Below are 27,177 nucleotides of genomic sequence, written 5' to 3' on the forward strand. Positions count from 1 at the left end.
TTCAGTTCGCAAGGGAACATGTCCACAAAGAGGAAAGCTAGTGGGACGATGTGATATTTGGTAATGAAAGCCAATTTAACGTCTTCGGGTCGAATGGACAACAGTACGTGTGGCGTAAGAAAAATGAAGAACTCGAAAAAAAATATATGTTGCCAAGAGTGAAACACGGTGGGGGCAACGTCATGGTATGGGGTTGTATGGCTGCAGGTGGGGTTAGTGAACTTGTTTTTATAGAAAAAAGGATGGATCAGCGTGTGTATTTGGACATTATGAGAAGTAATTTAAAATGAAGTGCAGAGAGTCCAGGGATTAAAGACAGTTTCAAGTATTATATCAGTATAATGATCCTAAACATACAGCTGAAAAAGCGTATTTATGGCTTCTATACAACTGTCCGAACCCCAGCAGAATCACCGCATTTACATCCGATTGAGAATCTGTGGGAGAAACTTAATCGCAAGATCAGACATATTCCTATCACTTCCAAGACAGAACTGAAACGGAGATTAACGGAAGAATGGAGGAACATTAGTCCTCAGTTTACTACGAGTTATCCAGGAGCATGCCAAGGCGTTGGAGGACTGTTTTGCGGCAAAAGGTGTATTCAACAAAATATTGAATTGAAGAAACCGAATATTAATGAAGCACTATGTTCTATCAGAATAATGTAATAATGTTTATAATTCTTATTTATGTAACAGAGAAGATGTTTTTAATTTTGTTGTAATTCCATGTAATTTAGCGGAGAGTATACTTTTAAGTTTATTATAGTGCACATTTTTATTTTAATTAGTTTTTTGAAAATAATTACTGTATTTATTTTAATCTTACATGCCAGTCAAACCGAATATTAATGGGAGCAACTGTATAAACTAATACTATTCGCAATGCAAGGGTAAAAGGAGAAGGCTATGTTTCTTATTCTGCCAGGGAAGTACCTCAGAAAACCAAGCCCGACATTCTCACTTGTAAGTGCAATGCGAAATATTATTTAAACATTAATGAGGTAGTGATAAATGAAACATGAAGGTATTTTCATTTTCTTAAAAATAAAAACTCTCAAGATACCTGTATTCAGACTTTGGTTGAGGTTACTGAAGTTAAGCATATACGTAAAAAACAAAGTCCAGAGCAAGAGGTAGACAATGAAAATGTTAATCAAAGCACTTTTAAAAGATCTCAATCTTACAATTATAATTTAAAGACTGGTGGTGTACTGAAACATGCTTGCAAGAGTGTGTATATGAAAATCCATGGTATTTCACATGACAGATTAGGCAGAATTTGTCAGTTATTGCTTGAAAATACTACCCCTAAAGGCATTACACATTTCCTTTAAAAGAAATGTGGGTTTTATAACAAAATCCTAAACAATTGGAGAATTACGACATAAAAATACGTTTGTACCACTCGTTTATTGCAGAAACCAGTTAAGTGAAAATAATTATCGTATTTTTTTACAGCTAAGTTAAAACGCACAAAATAATTTTCCTTAGATAAAAAGTATTCGAATATATACTACTTTCAGCAAAAAATTATTAAAATTACCACCAAACCATTTAGTCTGATGTTAGACAGTTTTTTTTTCCCCCCCACAATTGGCTAACTTGGCGCTTGACTGGTTTCTGAAATAAGTGATTCAATTTACGTCGCATGAAGTGTGATACCTGTACGAGATATGTTCATTTAAATGCCATTACTTTTGTATTTTGGTGTGATATTTTTTAAAATTTCATTGCATCCATATTTGGCATAGATAATACGGCATATTGAATGTTGTTAATCTTTTTTACTCTTATATTTCCTTTCTTTCAATTCTTTGTCGGAAATTTTAAAGTGACAGAAAATGAATGAAATTCTGACAGTAGAAGTGAAATAAATCCTAACTATCATGGAGTTTCTTCGCAATAAGTCCCACTTGTATTCATAAGATTTTAACCCAGGCTTGCGGCATGGGAGACCGATAACTTATCAGTCTGTTCACTTTGATACTTTCCCATTTTTTAATATAAATGAAGGAATTATATTATTACGTAAATTTATCTAAGTGTGTAGTTATTAAATCTCGTTTTGGAAAGTTCGAAAATTATATTCGTTATACACTTCTTCTAACATAGAGATAAAATCTACAACAGCAGATAGTAGATTAGAGCATTTAGAGAGCCTCTATCGTTCCAAAGGATTATAACAGTGTATCTGCTTTCCTACGGAACGCTGTTAAACCAGAGTAACAAGTGTTAAATGCAGCTTCCGGCTACCGTAAATCACTTAAATGCTCCAGTGAGCATAACAGGTCATATTAAATCAGAAGTGACTTGCGCTCCATTCCGGTCCGTCAGATTACGCCACATACAAAATCCCCTGTGATCCTCACTATCAGAAAGACAACGTACTAAAACAGATTTAACCGCTAATTTGCAAGTTGTGTCCAGGTCTAGCACAGAGACTAAATATATATAAATACATAGCCAGTACAAGGATTACAATTACACCATTAGTCGAACAAGTAGGGCGTTAGAGTTGGATGTGGGAGATCGTATTCAAGACCCGGACAGGCAGCATACAACTTTTAGTATACAAATACGATTTTGGGAAAGGATTTATCTGAAAGCTGCCATTGTACCCTAACATCAATAATTTCCCATTACTGGATATAATTATTTCTTTCTCAGAATTTTGAACCATACATGATTATAGGCCTACAGATAATAACATAAAATAAATTGGTCATGAAATTTTTGAAAACGTAATTTTCTTCTATTGGATACTACATTTTATCCAAAGCGAAACCTAATTACAATAATTCCAGAAAGAAGTGACAGAAGATTCACAGGTTCCCAACGACTAAGTGAATACGTCTTTGCTATACTGTTTTGTAAGGCATTTTATTGTTACTTTTTAGGACTAGCTCATTCTGTCTTGAGAAAAATTTCCTTTAAGAACATATAATTTTCCAAACGCATTATAATTTTACAATTATACTATCCTCACTTGAACAGTTCGCTTTCTCAGTATTGTTGGTTTTTGTGCAAATAACGTGGAAATTATTTATTTATTTGTTTTTTTGTTTGTTTTCTTATTATTTACTTATTCATTGATCAATTCATCTACTGATTAATTCATTTCATTTTCTCCCTTTATCCCCGAGTGTAGGGCCTATATAATAATAAAGAAATTGAGAATTTTATAAAAAGGTCGTTGTCTCGACTACCCAGGCATAATGGAAACAATATATTAGGCAATTCTTCACGTCTTGGATATTACTCAAGAGATTTAACAGGATTAAACATCAAGCATCTTCCTTGACAAACTGTCGGCCATGTAAGTTCTCCGCTTCAGAAAATTCCGGGGAACTCATGTGTTGCAATTTTACCATTATTCCTGTCTTTCTTGACTTTGCACGTATTCAGTGTGGTCTCCACACAGATCATTTAGTACGTTATTTACTGGAGAAATGGCAGGTCTGTCGTGAACGATGACAAAATTCATTATTGTCTATCCTGCAAATATCAGCGTGGTCTACTGGTTAGCGACCGGTACTCGTGCTCCTAAGTTACCTCGGTTCGAATGACTATGAGGCAATTACTTTACTTTTGTAGTATCTTAATACATTTTGGTGTATGGTGCCGAACAATTTTCCATGTTTTAAATAATAGTTTAAACTTATGGCTACATCCGAATTGGCTACCACTTTCCAAAATGGCTCCCAGAGTATAAACATTTAAATATCCGAATTGGTTACTGGGTTACATCCGAACCGCCTCCGAAAAGAATATACTAAATTAACATTCCTCATTTCCAGTTTAACAAACTTATGGACTGAAAGGTCCGGGGTTCGATCCCAGGTGGTGACAGGATTTTTTCTCGTTGCCAAACTTTCAGAACGGCCCCAAGGTTCACTCAGCCTTCTATAAAATTGAGTACCGGGTCCTTCCCGGGGGTAAAAGGCGGTCAGAGCGTGGTGCCGACCACACCACCTCATTCTAGTGCCGAGGTCATGGAAAGCATGGGGCTCTACCTCCTTGCCCCCCAAGTGTCTTCATGGCATGTTACGGGGATACCTTTATCTTTTACCTTTTATATATTACTGCATTCCATAATATCTGACAGGCGACGTAAACATTGCCGACAGAGGAAGGGACGAAAGAGAATTGCTATTCAACCGATGGTAGAGTTCACATTTGAGGCTTGTCTTGAAGTTGGACGGAGGTAGAACGCTTCAGACCTCACAACTTGAAGATCTGCGTGGGATGTGATCTCTGCCATTTGCTGAGTAGCAATATTATCTTGCTCCCTTCCTCTGCCGGCAATGTTACTTCTCCTATTAGACATTATGGAATGAAGCATAGAACTGTCTACATTATGTACCGGTGGATCTGGTTAAAAAATGTTATTGCTATAGTGTCATTAACCGAGTCTTATTTACATTTTTGGGGAAAACTTAAAACTCGATTTTTTAATCATCCATTTCTCGTTTTAAAATGTTGTGGAATGCCCCCTGTGCACGAGTATGTGCTCTTTCTGGAGGTACTAGAGTGATTTTTACATATAAACAAACAATATGTATAGCTCGCGCAAGGAACGATTACCGAAAAGCAATGGTGGCGTTGCTGTGTGTTTTGACGTGTGTATGTAGACACGCCGAGGGAAGTACTGCCTCTTCCAAGAAGATGAACAAATGAAGACATCGCTGTGGAAATAAAGAACGTAGCAAGAGAAAAATTCGAAGCTAATTAAACGCGCAAAATATGTTTACGAATGACATAATAATACCGTGCGATACAAGACACGTATTCACATGCAATGGAACAAACTAAAGTCGTAATGTAACTATCACAGACTGATTCTACCGATGTCATTTCTCTTCCGATTGTACTCTTGAATAACATTCAACCTATCTCGTGACCTTTCCTGTCGCCCGCTCTTCCTTATCGCATTGTTTCATTCTCATTCCTTCAGTCGGTATTTCCTGATTGCGAGACCTATATCTTTATTCAAGAAATTGAAATTATTATTATTGTTATTATTATTATTATTATTATTATTATTGTTATTATCATTATTATTATTATGCAATATCAAATTCTCTGTATTCTTCGACAATACTTTAAAGAAATTTCTCCTTTTCAAGGTGTGATTTGTTTCAATATTACTTCTTAATATTCAGTTTGATACACGTATTATTTTGAGTAAGTTACAAATGAAAACATCAATAAAATAAAAAATTTATGGATGAGCGGAATAAAACTGAGAATTAAATTTCGAACGGAAAACTCAACAACAAATATTTGTACGGTAGATAGAATTCGGAAATTCAACCCTAACTTCAAGCGAGAAATGTCAATGTGGAGATGCGTAAGCCTCTTGCACATAATCACAAAAAAAATCAGGTAAACTGTGGTGTAATTGGTCGCGGATATTTGGGAGACAATCTGGACGACATATTTTCTTCTGCAAGCCAATTGTTAAATGCCTAATGGAATTTCCCCAAGGTTTCCCCAACAGCAAGCCAAAAGTCAGGTAATCCGGTGATTTCTCAGACTTAATTCAGCATAATACCACCTCTCTATCGTCAATTACGTCGAAATTAGACGACGTCTCAATTGACACAAGTTGTTAATTAATAACAAGTTAAAAATATATCAAACCCTGCAGTCATTAGGGCTTCAATAAAGAATCGATTTCATAACGTCCAAAACCGCAACACATCTGTGAGGAACGGGATAATCCAACTTAAACTGAAAATCGTGTTGGAAATTGTTACTCAGGTCTGACTTTAACTGCCATTAACACAGAATCATCCCTTTCCCTCTTTTCGTCATTCAGAAGGGCTTCACCCTAGATACTTAATCTCCCTGGAAGGGGAGAGGCAAGGATGTGAGGGGGTGTGGGAATAGATTTTGCTTCTGTCTATGGCAGGTTTTAACTTACACTTTAAAGTAGATGTTACAATGCACTTCACTGGAAGTGTTCTATTACGTGACAAAAGTTCATCGATTGATAGTATGGTTCACTGCTTTATATAGATCGTGATGATAGAGGAAGAAAGGTGTACAAAAATGAAACTGTGTATTTGTAGAACATATTTTATACAGAAGTGACAAAGAAACTGGACCGAACCTTGTAGCTGATTTCAGAGCCTTGTTCACTCAGAGCACGATAGATTGGTAACTAAGACTTTCGTGGTACGAATCTTGCCTGAGAAGGACACTTTTTTTTTGTTCCTTAGGCCTATTCAAATTTATTCCCAATACTTTTCGATTGCAGCGATATTTTCTTACTTAATTAACTTATGAATTTTACCAGCAATCGAAAACTATTGGGAGTAAATTTGAATAAGGAAGATTCGAACCACGAAAGTCTTAGTTACCAGTGTATCGTGCTCTGAAGTGAACAAGGCTCTGAAATCAGCTACAAGCGTCGGTCAGGTTTTTTTTGCCACTACTGTACATTTCTTCACCTGACATAATTATGAACATTAAATCCAGACGTTTGAGATGGGCAGGACATGTAGCACGTATGAGCGAATCCAGAAATGCATATAGAGTGTTAGTTGGAATGCCGGAGGGAAAAGGACCTTTGGGGAGGCCGAGAAGTAGATGGGAAGATAATATTAAAATCGATTTGAGGGAGCTGGGATATGATGATAGAGACTGGATTAACCTTGCTCAGGATAGGGACCAATGGCGGGCTTATGTGAGGGCGGCAATGAACCTGAGAGTTCCTTAAAGCCAGTAAGTAAGTAAGTACTGTACATACTAATATAGTGTGTATCTTAATCAGTGGGAAACTTTTGGAAGGTGGAGGAAAATATATATATAAAAAAATATATATTATGAGTATCACAAAGTTAATACATACTTTCTCATAATTTTAAAGAGTTTTGTCACAATTCCGCTCCTTTGTCACATTGCAAATAATAGCAGCATTGTGGTCGCAGCAATTTCATGACCTCAACAATTTTTTGCTTTTTTCTTGCAGGTGTCTAAGCCTCATATTAAAGTCGAAAGCGTCCTAACTTCCACATTAGAAAGAAGTATCCATTGTCGTCGCAGCAATTTCATTCCTCAACAGTAATTAACTAATTGTTACTTTTATTTCTCACATATTTTTTAATATTTCTTGGATATAATGCTTATTTTTATCACAGATAAATTTTTAAATTAGATCTTAAATCGGGGAAAACATAAAATAAATAATTGATTAAGTGGCGATCTTAATCGTGTTAATTATGTAAGTATGTGCGGGTTACAGCTGTTTCGGTGCTACTTCACACTAACCTCAGAGCCTCTGTGTCTCGGCGTCATCTGAACTTCGCTGCCTGTTGTGTGGGTGCGTTCGTGTGATGAAGAGTTGTGTCAAATAGTGTGTGTTCTGAAATTGACACAACTCATCACACGAACGCACCCACACAACAGGCAGCGAATTTGAGATCACGCCGAGAAATAGAAGGCTCTGAGGATGGTGTGAAGTAGCACCGAAACAGCTGTAAGCCGCACATCCTTACATAATTAACACGAGTAAGATCGCCATTTAAGCAATTATTTATATTCAAGTGTTAAAATTAGTGTACGAAAGATTCAACATGGATAAAAAAATGTTTATAAACATATTTAAATGGAATAACCCTCGAAATATGCATTTATGCAAAATAAATTTGCCTTCATTCCAACGTAAATATCATGATCGGCAAAGATCCACATGTACTTTTTCAATATGCGAACTCTATAAAAACTTGCAACTGCATGAAGTTCCATGGTCTATAGATGAGGCAAACAATATTAGTTCTGGTTTTGATTGGAACCCGGGACTGCGGATTCGACATAAAATATTTAAACTGCCCTTCCTTGCCATTGTGTGTAATGCGCTCCGTTATTTTTACGTAGTGAACACAATTAATTTTCATATATTCGGTAAACAACAAAGACAATAGAAAGTTTACAAAGCAAAAACGAAGCATTGAGGTTTGTATTCCTTTCTCTCTCGGTGGTTATATTCAATGAATGCCGCATACCCTCCCCCCTCCCCGCCAGCTTTTGGAGAAAAAGATAGACGTGAGAGGATGCTGGCCTATTCATACTTCGTGAAAAAAACGGCAAAAAACTTTTCAGACTTTTTATCTCTATACCCTCGAATTATGACCCATATATAGCGTGATGAATAGCCACAGGGGAGGTACAATTTGTATGAAGTCGAATCGCGTGTTACTATGGCAACAAATATCCAATGAACCGGACTCCTTTTTTATGTTCACCTAATATAATAACCAGTGACCAAACGTTAGATATATTGCTTCTGCTTTCAGTGCAGCTAGATTTATTTCTGCTAAAAAATAAAATTCTAAGCCCTGCATGACAATTCAATTTTTAATTATAACAAACAAATTGTGTGTACTAATTCCCCATTGTATTCTTACAAGTTCATTGTACACATTAGATATATTTCGATTATACAGAGAGAAACTTCATGCTAGTAAAACGAGTTTTGACTCCAATTAGTTCAACCAGTTATTGTATTGTAAATAAAAGGATGCTGAGGAATATTTTCTTCAGATACTCGTTTTCATCATCATCATCATCATCATCATCATCATCAACAACAACAACAACAAAAACAACAACAGGAGCACCACCAAGAGCATAATCGTCAATATCACTACCACTTGTGATGAAAATTTCCCGGATTATTTTATCCAACTATGGAATCTTCATTGAACTCTGTAGACGGTTACTAGTCAAGAAAGCTTTGTTGATTCAGTTTCATTTTTATTAAGACAGTTGCATTCCACTTCAATTATCCGAATCCCAGTAATCAACGTCACTTGACAGATGATTTTCAATAAATCTTAATATTAAACAATCTCTGATACGTGACTATCCATAATATCATATAGCAGAAGCTATAACATAACCTAACTAATATACACAAGTGTTAGAAAAGTTTTAATTAACGACGACAACATAAAAAATAAACATGAATAATTTTAAAAGGGATAATTATTGAATGTACAGTTTTCAAATTTGAATGTGGTTGGTGGTTCAATTGATATTATATTGGACGTGTGCGTAATAGAAGTGGAACTCGTTGATTTAGGCCTACATGGTGTATTCAACTTATTCAGGATTTCAGAATGAATAATTTTAAAAGGAATAATTATTAAATGTACAATTTTCAAATTTGAATGTGGTTGGTGGTTCAATTGATGTTATATTGGACGTGTGCGTAATAGAAGTGGAACTCGTTGATTTAGGCCTACATGGTGTATTCAACTTATTCAGGATTTCAGAATGAATAATTTTAAAAGGAATAATTATTAAATGTACAATTTTCAAATTTGAATGTGGTTGGTGGTTCAATTGATGTTATATTGGACGTGTGCGTAATAGAAGTGGAACTCGTTGATTTAGGCCTACATGGTGTATTCAACTTATTCAGGATTTCAGAATGAATAATTTTAAAAGGAATAATTATTAAATGTACAATTTTCAAATTTGAATGTGGTTGGTGGTTCAATTGATGTTATATTGGACGTGTGCGTAATAGAAGTGGAACTCGTTGATTTAGGCCTACATGGTGTATTCAACTTATTCAGGATTTCAGAATGAATAATTTTAAAAGGAATAATTATTAAATGTACAATTTTCAAATTTGAATGTGGTTGGTGGTTCAATTGATGTTATATTGGACGTGTGCGTAATAGAAGTGGAACTCGTTGATTTAGGCCTACATGGTGTATTCAACCTATTCAGGATTTCCGAATGGTGCTCTTCATTTATTTGTAAATCGGATTTCAGAAGATGCTTAGGTATGATCAGTGATTTTTATTAATTCTTGTTCTTGAATGCCAATGCGAGTCATATTTGAAACTGCTGTGCATCGACTGGAGTGGTTTGTAAGTTTATATATATATATATATATATATATATATATATATATATTTTTTTTTGTTCTTTTATTTTTTGACGTCCAGACCAGCGCAGTTTCAAATGTTGGCAAAACAAAGAAACAAATGCTAGGGACGCGATAAAATTGTGCGATAAGCAGCCATGATTGGTCGAAATCCGTCCTTTCGTACCGTTTTATTGGTCAAAAGTAGTATGACGTAGTAAGAGTGTAATAGTCATTGTAACAACAGGAATACTGTTCATTCTGCGGTAACATTATAGCAGTAGTTGTATTTTTTTAGGCTATTTCATGAATATAATAATATATAATAACATTAATAAACTTGGTATATAAGTAACAAAAAATTGGTATTAAAATTCAATTCAATAACAAACTCATGATCTCTCTCTACACACATTTCCTTTTGAATGTAACTTAATCATCTCCGAACTTAACATGCTTCTGCTGCTGCTCACTAATTTGTTTGTCGTCATCCAAGAGTTCTAATGACGCTGTCGAAAGTGTTATACTCTCAAATCCTGATATTGAAGATATTTAGATACCAAACATTCCATAGGAGTTAACAATGTGATTAATAAAATTCATCACGACGGCGACGGTTGTGTTCGACACTTCGACTAGCGTACACTCTATCTTACAAACTGCAGCTCATCTTGGGACCTTGACTACAAACCTAGATCATATACATCCAGATTGCTCGGCATTATAAGTTTTGACGGTAACAACTTTTGTGCGAGATCGTCCGTATTTGCTTGGTTTCCGCACAAAACCAATCCGCGGAAAGTCTAAAATTCCACATTCAGTATTCCCAACCTAACACACATAACAATTTCCCTCTTCTTACCGCTTAAGTGACATTGATTTTACTGCTTTAGGCTTTTAACATATTATTTTTAGAGACGTTCACTATAGTCATAATTATAAATTGGAAACTTACCACTGCAATTTCACCTAAAATTAATTTGCAAAAATTAAGTAAACTCTACAACTCCTCTAAAGTTATTGCATTCGTGATGCAAGTAACATTAAGGAAGCCGTGAAAAAAATCAACAAGATTCCAGATGCCGATGTTATTACTGCAATATGTTATATAAATAATATTGTTAAAATATTAAAGTGAAAAATAATATAATTACATAACCTTACCGTTTGTTTCAAGTTCGCATTTATAGACTGGGGGAAAAAAAGACAGACGTATATCACGGCCTGCTGGAGTATAGTAAACACAGAAAACATTTTAAAGCAACAATGTTGAAGACAGATATTTTTGTATTGCAAATTTGCCGTCATTGAACAGAAACAAGATGGAGATTTCATTGCAACTAATTAGAAATTCCTCTTTCAGGTATGTATTAAACGATCTTCGCACAAAATAATGTACGATACACGAACGGTATGTTTTCTTTCAATTCTCGGAAATTAAAAAAGCTCAACTACGTTTCGCTTTTTCAAACTTTTCCTCGAACATGAAAACTTAAACATACCGCTCTTGTAACGCATATTAAAATTGTCAGGTTTACTATGCTTCCATCTACTTGTTACATAAGGAGTCACGTCTTAACTCTCATTTGAATTGCATTAGCGTCTGTACTGTCATCTCGTGTTCGTTTACGGCGGACGGGTGGCGATCCTGGCAGTTATTCTCTTCAAAGTAACAGATTTTAACATAGGAATGAACAATCTATATGTGATGTGGGCTACAACTGATCTACCTCATGTACAGATAGAAAAATCTGTATTTCACATGTGTTATCTAACAACAATACTTCATATAAAGAATCTATTGAAACACAACTGCAAGAAAAAAAAAAATATTTTTTTATCCAATGCCACCAGGTTGTCTTTTCGACATTTCTGGTCTTCTCTCCTGGCCATGGCTTAATTGTAACCCACGTCTGAGGTTGGGGCGCCTGGAAGGCGGAGTTACATTACCCCGATGATGTGATAGGATGATTATGATAATGTGGTGCCAGGAGAGGTCTTAAAACTAAACTTAACCTAAATTCCAGACCATGGACGAACACAGGAATAATCCCCTTTAAGGAAAAATTCCTGTGCTCTAACCGGGAATCGAACCCGGGACCTCATGAACTATAGCCAGAAGCTCTGACCACTAGACCATGAGGCTGGTCGCAAGAAAAATATTCATACACAAATAACAAATGATTTTAAAACATTCATGAATAAGCAATAGATCATTTAAACCACAAGGCTTTCTGTTTGTAATTATATTTTATTTATTTTCTCCCGACCGGTCAGCAGTGTCTGTTTTGTCAGCCACTGCAAATTTTAAGCATGTTACACTACTGTAAAATGGCTGTTGGTTACCTTACTTACTTATGGCTTTTAGAGAACCAGGAGGTTCATTGCCGTCCTCACATAAACCCGCCATCGGCCCCTATTCTGTACAAGATTTATCCAGTTCCTACTCTCATATCCCACCTCCCTCAAAACCAATCTGATATTATCCTCCCATCTACGTCTCCGGCCTCCCAACTAACGCTCCATATGCATTTCTGAAATCGCCCATACATGTTACATGCTCTGCCCATTTCAAACGTCTGGATTTAATGTCCCTAATTATGTCAGGTACCTGCAACTGTGAGACGGTTCCTCGTATAGGATAAGGAGATTTTCATTAGATTAGTATTTCGTGTTAATATTCTCATATGGATAGTAAGAAGCATGGACGTGTAAGTTAGTTTCAAAATCTGAGACGGAAGTAACAGGTGGACAGGAAGGCCGAACCCAAGTTAGGGGGACAGGAAACATGTGTCCAGGCGTGGAGTTGACTGATGAGGGAATGTATGGACTTTGCCTGCGGGTGGTCAGTAAAATGACGCCAAGCCAGGTTCCAATAGAGATGATCTGGTATATGTCAGAGGATTGTCAGGACGCCGGAAGTAGGGGGATGTTCTAGTTAACGAACAATTTTTGAAGAACGCGTCTTAAGTGACGTAAGTGTAATCATGGCCAATCAGGATTCTTAATAGAGACACGTGATATATAGATAGGAGGGTGAAATTCTATGTTTGGTGGTTGAAAGTAGAGGATAGATTTGGCAGATAGACAGAAGGCAGATAGACAGTGTTCGGAGAGGTCGAACTCCACATATTCTCGGCAAACCTAACTCGGAAGTATAACAATTTACGGACTTAGAATTTTTTAGTGAGTGTAGTAAGAAGTCGTGTGTTGCATTATTATCATAAGTCTGAATTCTTTCCTCTCATCACGTTATCAACTGTCCGTTATATTACTGGTGTTTTATAGTACAAAAGATATAATTACGTGAACTCAGAAATTAGTATACCAACTTGCGGGAAGTGAGAGCGAGATATTCTCCATATTTCGGAGCTGGCAGCCGAGGGCGACGACGACCAACAACAACGACGGCGACCCGCATCAAATTTGGCGTCCCAACGTCGGGCTCGAGATGGCAACAATGACCACGGCGGGGATCGACGCGAGAGCCGACAGCCGACGCAGGGTTAATGCGGCTGATGGCAACATTGACCGCCGCGGGGATCGACGCGAGAGCCGACAGCCGACGCAGCGTTAGTAGAGCAGCTTGCAGTATCACGCAGTGTCAACGACCGACAGCCACAACACCATGCAGACCCCAAACAGCTGAGAACAATGATGGACGGTGGGGGAGACGATCAACCAGGCGTAACCTAGAAGACGTCGATACGTAAGCATAAAGGGTTTCATTTCAATTGTTGTATCCATATATATATGTACATGTGTGTAATTCATTTTGGTAGGGTTTATTTTGTTTTTGAGTTTAAGGGGAATTTTTGAGGATATTATATATTACATGTTGCTAAGGAGCCAAACTAAAAGTGGAAAAATGGAGACTACAGCAGGGACGAGTACTAGCCAAGATAAAGAAAGTTCGCGAGGTTCGGACAATGCCATGTCGAATAATGTGTTAGAGCGGATATTGGAGCAGATGAATCAGATGAGGAACGAAATGATAGAAACTAGTAATAATTTGAAGAGTGAGATGGCTGAGAATAGTAGCAGGCTAGAGAGCCAGTTCGGTAATTTGAAGAGTGAGATGGGTAATTTGAAGAGTGAGATGGCTGAGTATAGTAGCAGGCTAGAGAGCCATAGTAGCAGGCTAGAGAGCCAGTTCGTTAATTTGAGAAATGAAGTAGCCGGGAATTATAGGAAATTGGAATCTATGCTGGTCTGGAATTGTAGTGAATTGAATAATGAGGTAGCCGAGAATAGTAATGAAGTGGAAAGTAAATTGATTGAGGATATTAGTGAATTGAATAATAAGGTAGCCGAGAATAGTAATGAAGTGGAAAGTAAATTGATTGAGGATATTGGTGAATTGAATAATGAGGTAGCCGAGAATAGTAATGAAGTGGAAAGTAAATTGATTGAGGATATTAGTGAATTGAATAATAAGGTAGCCGAGAATAGTAATGAAGTGGAAAGTAAATTAATTGAGGATATTAGTGAATTGAATAATGAGGTAGCCGAGAATAGTAATGAAGTGGAAAGTAAATTAATTGAGGATATTAGTGAATTGAATAATAAGATAGCCGAGAATAGTAGTGAAGTTGAAAGTAAATTAATTGTGGATACTAGTGAATTGGATAATAAGATAGCCGAGAATAATAATGAAGTGGAAAGTAAATTAATTGTGGATATTAGTGAATTGAATAATAAGATAGCCGAGAATAGTAATGAAGTGATGAACAAATTAGTGGAGAATATTAATGAATTGGGTAGTAAGATAACTGAGAATAGTAATGAAGTGGGCAGTAAATTAGCTGTGGATATTGATGAATTGGGAGATAATCTAGATGAGAATTGTAATGAATTGGATAATAAATTAGAAGAGAATATTGATGAATTGAATAATATGGTAGCCGAGAATAGTAATGAAGTGGAAATTGAATTAGCTGTGAATATTAATGAGTTGAAAGAGAAACTAGTTAAAAATAGTACTGAACAGAAAGATAAGTTAGCTAAGAATATCAATGAATTGAGTAATAAACTAGCTGAGAATTGTAATGAAGTGGAAATTAAATTAGCTGTGAATATTAATGAGTTGAAAGAGAAACTAGATGAAAATAGTACTGAACTGAAAGATAAGTTAGCTGAGAATATTAATGGAGTGAATAATAAGAAAGCAGGAAATAGTAATGAAGTGGAGAGTAAATTAGCTGAGGATATTAATGAGAATATTGGGGAATTGAATATTAAGGTAGCCGAAAATAATAATGAGGTGGAAAGTAATATAAATATGGATATTAATGGATTGGACGATAATCTCGATGAGAATAATAATGAATTGGAGTATAGGTTAACCGAGAATAGTATCAGTCTAGAGAGCCAGGTGTTAGAAAGTTATGGAGCATTCAAGGAGCAAGTAAATAGAGTAATCGAAAAGTTTTATGAGTTTGGGAGCGATACTGGACTTGTGAAAGAGAATGCTAAAACCATCACAAACATGGGGCGGAGGGCAGAAGAAGCCTTCCCACCCCACAGAGGGTACAAAAGCAATGACCATAATGACGGTTGGAGCAGGGATCGGCCACACAGTGCTGGCGGTCATGGTTTACAACCCTACAATAATGACCGATTTTCTAACAATGGTACAAAGCGGTACTGCAACGATCAAAGGAGTGAATATAGGAAGGGCTATTGGAGGCCTCATTTTTCTGCAGGAGGAGAAAAAGTTAAGTGGAAGCATGCTGGTAGATTTAATGTGAGGAGTAGCGTGTCTCCACGTGTAAACTGTCAATTTAAGAATGGCACAATGACATATGAGGAAGGCCGCAGACGATCCCATTCGGAGAATGACGATCCGATTCATGATAGACATCCAGGCGACGTACCAGGTTAATAGACGAGAATTTGTGTGAGGTTGAAAATAATATGATTTTTAATTATAAGAAAAATAAGAATGTGTTTGTTTTGTGCCTGTAATATTTGAGCGGTATAAGCAACTAGAACCAAGAACTGATTTCAGTGCTGAAAATGTTTCCTTGTGAAAATTTTTGTTACTTTTGTTTTCTTTTTGCCACCTTCAGAATTAGTGTTTTTGTGTGTTTTCTTATGAGATCATGCGATAAGTAGTATTCCCTGTGGCAATAATTTAAAGATGATATTAATAAGAATTAATAATGATTAATAATAATGATAGAATATTTTTTAATTAACTTCATTTATGTTCATTCATTTGTAGAGGTTGAATGATTCGATTTGAATATGTATCCATTTTTTAGAATCAATATTAAGTGCCAGACCATCATTTTTAGTTCGAGACATAAAGTTGTCCTCTATATTGAGGGGACGTTATTCGAGATGTGTATTCAAGGTTGCAGCTCATGTATGAGATATGATAAATAGAGTCAGTATTTCAGAAGTATTATGTATCGTTTGGTCTAATTTTGATTCTGGTTAATAATTATTTCGGTTTTATGAAGGTGGATGTGTTTTCAAGGGTTGCAGCTAATGTGTGAAGTATGATATAAAGGGTTAATTGGTATTTTAAAATGTATTATGTATTATTTAGCGTATATTTTTTTTTGTGGTTCATAATTCTTATTTCTATGTTATAAGTATAAGTATGTATCAAGGAACCGATCATGAATGTGAGTGAGAGAGCGCCATTGTATTCGGATGTGCCCTGAATGTTACGATTGGATGCTGTATATATGTCAGGTAGAAGTCAGTTAAACTGACGTGTGAGGTGTAAGCAGGCGTGAGGTGTGTATATAGATTCATACATGTGAATAGTTGTAAATATGTAATAATTGTAAGTGTAAATTTGTACATTGTTAATAAGCATAGCAAAAGGTGTATCCAAGTGTGACTAATTAGGGGACACCGGAGACTAGTAGCGAAGGTATTATTTTGGGGCGTCTCATAACAACAAATATTCCCTTGGGAATATTCTTTGTTATGAGAGGGCATTTGAGACGGTTCCTCGTATAGGATAAGGAGATTTTCATTAGATTAGTATTTCGTGTTAATATTCTCATATGGATAGTAAGAAGCATGGACGTGTAAGTTAGTTTCAAAATCTGAGACGGAAGTAACAGGTGGACAGGAAGGCCGAACCCAAGTTAGGGGGACAGGAAACATGTGTCCAGGCGTGGAGTTGACTGATGAGGGAATGTATGGACTTTGCCTGCGGGTGGTCAGTAAAATGACGCCAAGCCAGGTTCCAATAGAGATGATCTGGTATATGTCAGAGGATTGTCAGGACGCCGGAAGTAGGGGGATGTTCTAGTTAACGAACAATTTTTGAAGAACGCGTCTTAAGTGACGTAAGTGTAATCATGGCCAATCAGGATTCTTAATAGAGACACGTGATATATAGATAGGAGGGTGAAATTCTATGTTTGGTGGTTGAAAGTAGAGGATAGATTTGGCAGATAGACAGAAGGCAGATAGACAGTGTTCGGAGAGGTCGAACTCCACATATTCTCGGCAAACCTAACTCGGAAGTATAACAATTTACGGACTTAGAATTTTTTAGTGAGTGTAGTAAGAAGTCGTGTGTTGCATTATTATCATAAGTCTGAATTCTTTCCTCTCATCACGTTATCAACTGTCCGTTATATTACTGGTGTTTTATAGTACAAAAGATATAATTACGTGAACTCAGAAATTAGTATACCAACTTGCGGGAAGTGAGAGCGAGATATTATACACTTGGACGCGCATTTCTGCTAATCTGAAACGAACACTTAATAGTAATAATAAACGCTTTCATAGTTCTTACCAACAACTTCTGGTGCGCGCCTACATCATTACAACCTACGAGCACGTCTCCCAAACCCCATGTCCCGACCGTTTTGCAGCTGACCTGGGAACCTCATCCTCTACCGGAGTAATCTCGGGGAGGCTGGCGCCCAAATTAATCAGTGTAAATAATTAATTATTTATATCGACGTGCCATCCTCGAGATACTTTCCATATTGCGGAGCTGGCAGCCGAGGGCGACGACGACTGTTACAACTGATAAAAAACAACTGAAGATTAGATGCATTAATTTGTTTGCGATAATTTAGCGTTATCCTTTACGGGTTTCAGTCTTTGAAATTCAAAGGATTCTTACACACACCACTGGTTAAAGAATGCTTTCTCAACAATGTATTATAATGTAGTAATCCGATGAGGAAGTGTTCGGTCTCGCTACTTAGTATTGTAACACATCCTTCAGTCTCTAGTAGAGTTTTCAGATGTTACCATGGAATTGAATAAACAGACTAGGAGGAAGATAAATACTGAGAAAGAAAGAAGTAACGTGAGGAAACCAAAAGGAAAAGGGAACTAAGAGAGGAACCTAAAACCGAAATTAATTTTGTTGTAAATGATGGAGAGTAAAATTGTGAATTATACGTAAGGAAATGCATTGCTAGATCAATAAAAGAGAAGGGACAAGAAGGACAGTTTCTTCGTTAGGGTTGCTATAAAAGAGATTAATGGAATAGAGTTAGGCCTACTAAAATATTGGTCTAAGGGAAGTGAAAGGGTAATGCATATCGACTGTGGAAGTGAATCAAATAATGCAATATGTGAAAATGTTGTTTTAAATACGTTTTCTCACAGTGTTATATTTCCCTGAAATGAGAATTCTGTGTGTGGGCTCTGTTATATGGTTTGTCTAAAATTTAAGAACGTGAAATCTTGTGAAATCATTTATTTTTATCTCCAGCAATGAAAGATCCAAACTACTCCTACCCAATTAGTTTTATGTCTTGGGAATATAAAGATATGCAAATTTAAAAATTGTAGATATGTATATTCATCATCATCATCATCATCATCATCATCATCATCATCAAAATTATCATCTATACTTTCAAGAATAAACCAAATTGTCGTTTCTTAGGTGTGCAGTTTAATACAATTAATAAGTAACCTTCTTCTTTTATAATATTGTCAAGCGGTCTATTCAGTTTATCCTTTTCTATATTATTTTGTTTCTATTTTTTTCTCTATTCCCTCTTAAAACTTTTATATCTAATCATATCATGTCTCGTCTACCATTTAACACAGCCGGAAAACTTAATTTCTAGAAATCGAATGTTTTTTTTTGTTTTTGTTTTTACGCTACACTGTCATACATTATGACGTGGTGAGATTCAATTTTATATTTTCATTATTTCATTTCTGACACATCATTCAATTTATTGTTTCAACATTCTGTGGATAGTGTCACGTTCTGTTCGAAATTTATCTAATTTGTTTTGGCATAATTAAAACTTACATTGCAGGGTAGGTAATTAAAATCAGAAGTCAGTGTTAGATCTCTACAATTTATTAATCTACCGGTACTGTATATTATTCTAAGCATTTTGAATCATTAAACTTACTCATTTTGTAGGTAGTTTTTCTTGCCCTGAACAACTATTTCATCGATTGAATCTAAGAAAATTTTATGCGATATAGTTACAACATTTTAATGCTTAATTTGTATAAATCTTCAATTTTATGTTAATCTCAATAAAGTTTGTTTTTTTCTAGTCTTGTTTTCAAAATAATCTACACGTCATAATGATTATAAAATTTATTGTGGAAACGTCAAATTAAATTGTGAATTTACGCCGAGACTTTACCACCAAGAAGAAATAGAAAATAATCCATAAGAAATCCGCAAACAATTCTCATAAATAAAATAATTTTTCTCAATTTTATCCGTCACATATATAAAATCATATCACTATTTCACAGGGAAATATATTTAGCATTCTACGAGGTGCAGGAAATACAGCCACCTGTTGAATTCATATAATTTATATCACGCTAAGAAATTTACCTTAATGCTACGTTCTTATGTGACAACTTGATAAAGTGTCACACAAACATGAACTGTGGCGTAACTCTAGTGTATTTCGACCGTGTGGCGATGTACAAAGTAAACACAGTTTGGTTTCTCAAAATATATCCAGCTGAATAGAAACGACATATTTGTGTGTAGTATAGGGTCACTACAAAATAAGAGGCAAATACTGTATTTAATGACTTTGAAGACTTAATAAAACTTATAATATTGATGGCATATGGTTGATAACACGATACTGTTGTAACACGTAAACATATAAATTGTCACTTATGTCTTCTATTTTCACATATAGGCCTATGAAATTCTTTACACGTTCCCTGAAATACCCTACATTAAAATTTGCTGTTGAGAAGACCTGATGTCGTAACTAAAGCAATTCTAAATTGTTAATAGGCTCTACTATTCAATGCGCATAGTGGTCTTTCTGCATTCCAACAACATAACTTGTAAATTCCTGCAGGCTCACTGGAATGTACGACCTTGTTTTAGTGCTCAAACACAGGGAAAACATCCTAGTATTATAGTCAAATGTACATATACAGTATGTACTTGCCCGGACACTTCGGCAAAGCCAAGCACATTATTGTCTATTTGAGCTGACTTCAATTTTGTGATGTAGATAGGCAAGGAATGTATGAAAATAAACGACGTGGAAGTTTTCTTTCCAATTATAGTAATGACCCCCTTCTCTGAGATAAAAGCGGTACAAACATCGCTCGTAAAGCGCTTTGCTATGTAATACTTGGTAATATTTCGATTCAAAGTAATAAATAGTAGTAATAGGTTTAATTTGACTGGCAGAGTTAAGGCCATGAGGCCTTCTCTTCCACTCAACCAGGTTTCAATGATATACATGAAATACAAAATTTGATTACAAAACAACACAAAAGAAAATACCTTAGAGATTACATAAAATATAGCAGAAAATTACAATAGAAAAGATCAGTTACATAATATAAAATTACAAATAGTCAAGATCGGTTATGTAATATATAAAATAAAATAGAAAATTACACATAATCAAAATCAGTTACATAACATAAAGGGGAATATATATATATATATATATATATATATATATATATATATATATATATATATATATATATATACACACACACACACACACACACGCAAACACAATTTATTAGACCTAAAATGCCCGAGATAAATACGACGATTAATTCACTTGAGATATATTATACAGTTAATATACTAATAGGAGAATACATGTGAGTTACAAGACATAAAATGTTGATTAGGAAATTCGTACTAAATGGCATACAAACACAAATGATTAAGAAATATATCAAGATAATAAAAAAAAAAGAAAAGAGAAAAAAAAGAAGAAGAAGAGAGAGGAGAAAAAAATAACAACTTGGTCATTTAAGACTACTTAGAAACTTCCGCAAGAGTCTAGTTCTGTTCATTAAAAGCATTTCTAAGTAGTGTGTACTTAAAAGATTTTAGACTCCGACTGCTCCTGATTTCCTGTGACAAGGAATTCCTGGAACGAGCTGTGTGTATTGTGAAGGAAGCAGAGTAGAGAGATGTTTGATGGAATGGAATTGATAGAACATGGTTACGCTGTGAACGTGTATCACGGTTGTGGTGGGATGCTAAAAGTGTGAAGCGAGGAACTAGGTAAATAGGTGTGGAATTATTTAAAATCTGATACAGCAAACAGAGTGAATGAACTGAACGTCTCTCCCGTAAACGAAGCCAAGATAATTGAAAGAAATACTCGGCGACATGATCATAGCGACGGCTGTTAAAAATGAAACGAACACAAGCATTATGATACTATGTATCGAATATGAATGAGGTCTCGCCCACCTCATTGCATATTACATGACTAGTGTGAACTAGTCAGTTTGTTTTATTACCATTAAGTACGAGAAAAATTCGTACCGGCACCGGGAATCGAACCCAGGACCTCTCAGCTGTGCGCGCTGAGTGCTCTTAACCAACTGAGTCATGTAATATGCGCTCCTGTATATATATGACGTGTATCGTCTTAAATGCAGGAATTAAGGCCGTAACATAATACTACGAGAGGGGTTCGGCCGGCGTCGTGGATCGGGTCCCGGCATGGCTCAGTTGGTTAAGAGCACTCAGCGCGCACAGCTGAGAGGTCCTGGGTTCGATTCCCGGTGCCGGTACGAATTTTTCTCGTACTTAATGGCAATAAAACAAACTGACTAGTCATGTAATATGCAATGAGGTGGGCGAGACCTCATTCATATTCGATACACATATAATGTTAACAGTTTTCAGAAACTGTTGTTGAATATGGCCATAAAGTCATGTAATATGCGCTCCTGTATATATATATATATATATATATATATATATATATGACGTGTATCGTCTTAAATGCAGGAATTAAGGCCGTAACATAATACTACGAGAGGAGTTCGGCCGGCGTCGTGGGTCGGGTCCCGGCATGGCTCAGTTGGTTAAGAGCACTCAGCGCGCACAGCTGAGAGGTCCTGGGTTCGATTCCCGGTGCCGGTACGAAATTTTCTCGTACTTAATGGTAATATAATAAATACTCTTTACATTTTGTTCCGTAAATATACAGTATGTTTATCTTTATTATTTATCGAATTGTAAAAAATAACAAGTACAAATGCGGCTACATTATGTAAAGCATTGCCTTTTCTCATTGCATATCAAATATACAAATGCTTAGACAACTTTTCTATTGTTGATTATATTCGTCAGCAATTGAACAAAAAATAACTAAGGCCGTGGGAGCAGAAGAAAAGGGTATTATAAATATAATAAAAAAATGTATGGGAGTTGAGAGTAAATAAATGTGTAGAAAGATTGTCAAGCAAATTACATTTGTTTTATTGTGTCTTAACACTCCTTTTGCCTTTAGCACGAATTTATTTGTAATTACAGTAGACCATCGATTATTCGAAACAATTGAGGACGGGGGGTGTTCGGATAACTGATTTTTCGGATAACCAATCACTTACGAAAACAATTTGTACCGGTGTTATAGGAACAGTATGAATCAAATAAACACTGATATTAAACAAGAAACTGTACATACAGTATATATTTTGTATCAGACGTCTTACAAATAACACAGAAAACTGACTAGCCTAGTTTGACAAGTTCAAAACGGCCGTTAAAGTAGGTGTACAGTTTAGGAAAAGAAGTCCAAACTTTTATTCTTTTTGCTTCAGAGCTGAGACTCTTTTTTGCCGCTAAATCTCGCAAACAGCGCTAGCGAAACTTCTACATGAAGCGCGCGCAAATTTGAATTTGCCGACTGGAACGCTTTCGGTTAACCGATGTTTCGGTTGAACGGTATTCGGATAATCGATGCTCTATTGTACAGTATTTTCAATAGAATTTTTTTAAACGAAATTTCAATTTAAATTGCAAAAATATACATATTTATAAACAAAGTTTTGAATTAAATATTTGAAACCTATTCAATGCAGAATGTTGAATGTAATATTCAAACCGGACTTTATTTTTAAGAATAAAGTAGAAATAGCTTAAATATTAATGGTGCTTATTAGTTTATATTATTCACACAAAGGTATGAGAACTTTTACACGAATTTCTCTAGACAACATGTCAGTGCCAATAGAAAACTGTAAGTACAGTAGAATTACTATTACCCGTAGTAATGAAGGGTTAATAAAATATTTTACACTCCGTACCATAAAATATGTTCATAAATTAAATGCATAATACTTACAACTTCGTAATTTCCTCTTGTGTTCCACACGCTAGGTAGGCGGTCAGATATCTGGTTGTCAACAACAGCTTTTCAAACGCCATGCATACTCCTTGTGATGGCAGTCTGCGGAAAGATAGGAATAATAGAGTTTTCGTGTTGTAGATTTACATACTTCATACACATTATTCCTGTTTTTATCAAATCACGCACAGTTGTAAGGCCAATCTCGTATTATAATGCAAGACGATCCACAGTTTTTCCTTTCCTAATCCTCCCAAATTATTTGCACATTTTATTTTCGATACTTATTACTAAGGAGCGGATTTCTATGTAATTAAATATCATTTTTGCGTGTGATAAAACACAATTAACAAAGTTGAAAATTCCGAACATGAAGTTTCAAGTTTAAAACACGAATTTCATTTCACATAAAAACACATATTTTTCACAAAAAAATATGTAAATACATATTCTCAAGAAATCTATTATAAACACATAAATCTTGGAGTTTTTTTTTGCTTAAATAATTTTTTCACAAGAACTTTTAAACATTTTAAAACCAAATCAATTATGTCACTCAGAAGTACGTTATCTTTTTAAGAATTCTTGGTTGCTTCGTGTTTCTAAGCGCTGTGTGGTGTATCCGTGATCCATTTTTGTAATATTATCGCCTCAAGTTCTGAGAACTCCTAGGCAGCATATCAATGTTATTATTAGTGAATAAATTAGGAATGTTTATTGTTGCTGAAGGTGATTTCATTCCAAGCTTTGTTTGTGAAACACAACAGATAAGAGCTCGGGTAAAACATTATTTAATTTAAACAAATCTCTCGCCTCTCGCTCATCTCCATGAAGTAAGGCAATACGTCTTGTTGTGATTCCCTGTTATCGGGCTTCGTCAATCGATATCCTTCAAGATATACTGAAAGATGGTTATTTAAAAAACGATTTGGCTTTCATATTAGCAAATCTAAGCTTTTTGTGTGACACCATAAAAAACTCGAAACATCCAAAAACCTGTTGTCTGAAACAGGGAGGTGCGTGCCGTGGAAATTAAACTACACTCGCTACAGGTTCAGAAGCACATGTACTAAGGGACAAATTCCAGAATGTGTTTGGGAAAAACAGGGGATTTAAAAAATGTGTAAAGTTGCTCAAGTATTGGAGGGTGTGCCTGTAGGTGAAACTGACGGTGTTTGTGTTTGTGACATTCCTCTCTTTAAATATGCACGTCTGACTCCTGTGATGTGGAAAGATCGTTTTCACAGTATAAGTCGTTCTTCAGAGATAATCGGCATGCATTTGTGATGGAGAATTTGGAGATGACCTTTCTTGTTCACTGCAATTCTCGGCCAACTACTAGCACTCAAGTGTCGTTGGTGAGTACCTAGTAACATTTTTTTTCCAAGCTAAGTAAGGTATTTTTGTCATATTTAAAAAAAATATATATATATTTTTTATTTTTAGCAAATATTTTTGCACTTTTTTGCACATAAAAATAAATATATTTAAATTTTTTAGCACATAAAAATCCACTCCCTACTTATCACAATACATTAACTTCTGACGCCTGTGGAAGACAATTTGATATTATAAGTAGGGCTACCATATTCTGGCCTAGGACGTACGGAGACAAGGTTAGTTGCTCATAGACTATATTGACGTGACGTCATGTTTGCGTCTTGTTTGTGCTGCAGTTAACGTTCTATTCATGTTTCGTAACTAGACCTCATAAACTATTTACAATGCATTCTAGTGATAAAGACTGATATTACTATTACTTTTCCTACAATTTAAATTATTTGTTCATTTATTTAGTTGATTTATTTTTATTCGCAGCGTTAAGGCCACAAGGCGTTCTCTTCCACCCAACCAGTACAAACAAACTTAAGAAATATAAATAATAGCAACACAGAAAACAAACGGATACAATAATAATAATAATAATAATAATAATAATAATAATAATAATAATAATAATAATAATAACAGCAAATGTAGACGTTTTTGGTTACATGTAATTTTAAGAGTTAAACAAATACAATTTAGTGCGAAATAAGCTGATTTTGATCAAAAAGTTCTAAACATAATGAAGGACAGTTGATATAATAAAAATAAGAATTATATTCTAGAAAAGTTATATTTGAAGAAAGATCATCCTAGAGAGAGAAAGCAGTATTTTTAACAATCGGCTTTTAAAGCAGTCAATGTCAGATAGCCCCTTGATACACTATTATACACTATTTACAAAAATAAGTAGATTATAGTATTAAGAAATAAAATACCTTCCATTACAATATGTATATAATAGTATAATTAATAATGTTTGATTAATGTAAACCTACATTCCTTAACATAGTGTAAAATAGCTTATTCAAAATAATATAAATTGTAGATATCAGTGTAGGACTAATTGTTAAATGTTTTGTTACTTGTAATTTTACCACAAGTTTTTTTTTATTTTATTTTTTTAGTTGGTTATTTAACGGCGTTGTAACAACTACAATGTTATTTAGCATCAATGAGATTGGTGATAGCGAGATGGTATTTGGCGAGATGAGGCCGAGAATTAGCCATAAATTACCTGGCATTCACCTTACAGTTCGGGAAGGATAAATAGGGTACTTGTAATAAGATTGTGTGTGAGGGAGAAATAGTGCGACTATTTTATCACAAGTGCTTTAATTAGATTTTGTCATGGACAAATTTTTAATTCTAAAACGACAATCTGAATCAAGTTTTGGGTTAGATGACAGCAGTACTAATTCATTTAATGTGAGCAAATATTCTCTTCTGGGTTTCCTAAATATAATGGTGGATACTTGCTATGTGGTTTTATATGACGTGGAGATGAATATAAACAAAATTCCGAGCTGTACCATCTAGGTTATTTAGCGTCTGAATGAAATGAAGGCGATAATGCCGGTGAAATGAGTCCGGGGTCCAGCACCGAAAGGTACCCAGCATTTGCTCGTATTGGGTTGAGGGAAAACCCCGGAAGAAACCTCAATCCCGACCGGGATTCGAACCCGGGCCACCTAGTTTCGCGGCCAGGCGCGCTGACCGTTACTCCACAGGTGTGGACAGTTCTGTCGATGGTGCCGAATAGACTAAAATGCATTTAGAACTGCCGGTTTCAACGTCATACTTGTGTGAAACAGCATTTTATACCATAAAAATAGTGAAATCTAAACAAAGGAACAGACTGCTACATCTTGAAAATTATTTACATGTTGACCTGTCAACCATAAGTCTACATATACAGTAGACAAAATCTGTGCAATCCACAAAGCGCAGACTTCACATTAATTCAAATAGGTGAGTTTTCAAAAATGTTAAAAAAAAAAAGCTTTCATCGAACATCCAGCATAGATAAGTTGCGATTTTTGACACATATCTTTGTTTTTTTCTAATGCCACTCAAGTTGCTGCTTGCTTTTTTAGAATTGTCGATTGCGTATTAACATCGACATATCTACAACACTGGATGTCCGATACTACATAGAAGTCACTTGCTATTATTATGATTATTATTATTATTATTATTATATTATTATTATTAATAAAAACAAGCATATTGCGATATCGTGGGCGTTCAGTAAAGTGTATCGTCAGTCGTAAAAGGTTGGGAACCAGTGGGTTATACAGTACGGCTGTAATTTATAAGTTCATATGTAGCAATGTGGTGCAGAGGATCATGATTTTAAACTCAGTAGAGAGCAATCGTATTTCTTTGTTCCTTTTTA

Source organism: Periplaneta americana, chromosome 17 (genome assembly GCF_040183065.1).
Source record: "Periplaneta americana isolate PAMFEO1 chromosome 17, P.americana_PAMFEO1_priV1, whole genome shotgun sequence".
Classification (NCBI taxonomy): Eukaryota; Metazoa; Arthropoda; class Insecta; order Blattodea; family Blattidae; genus Periplaneta; species Periplaneta americana.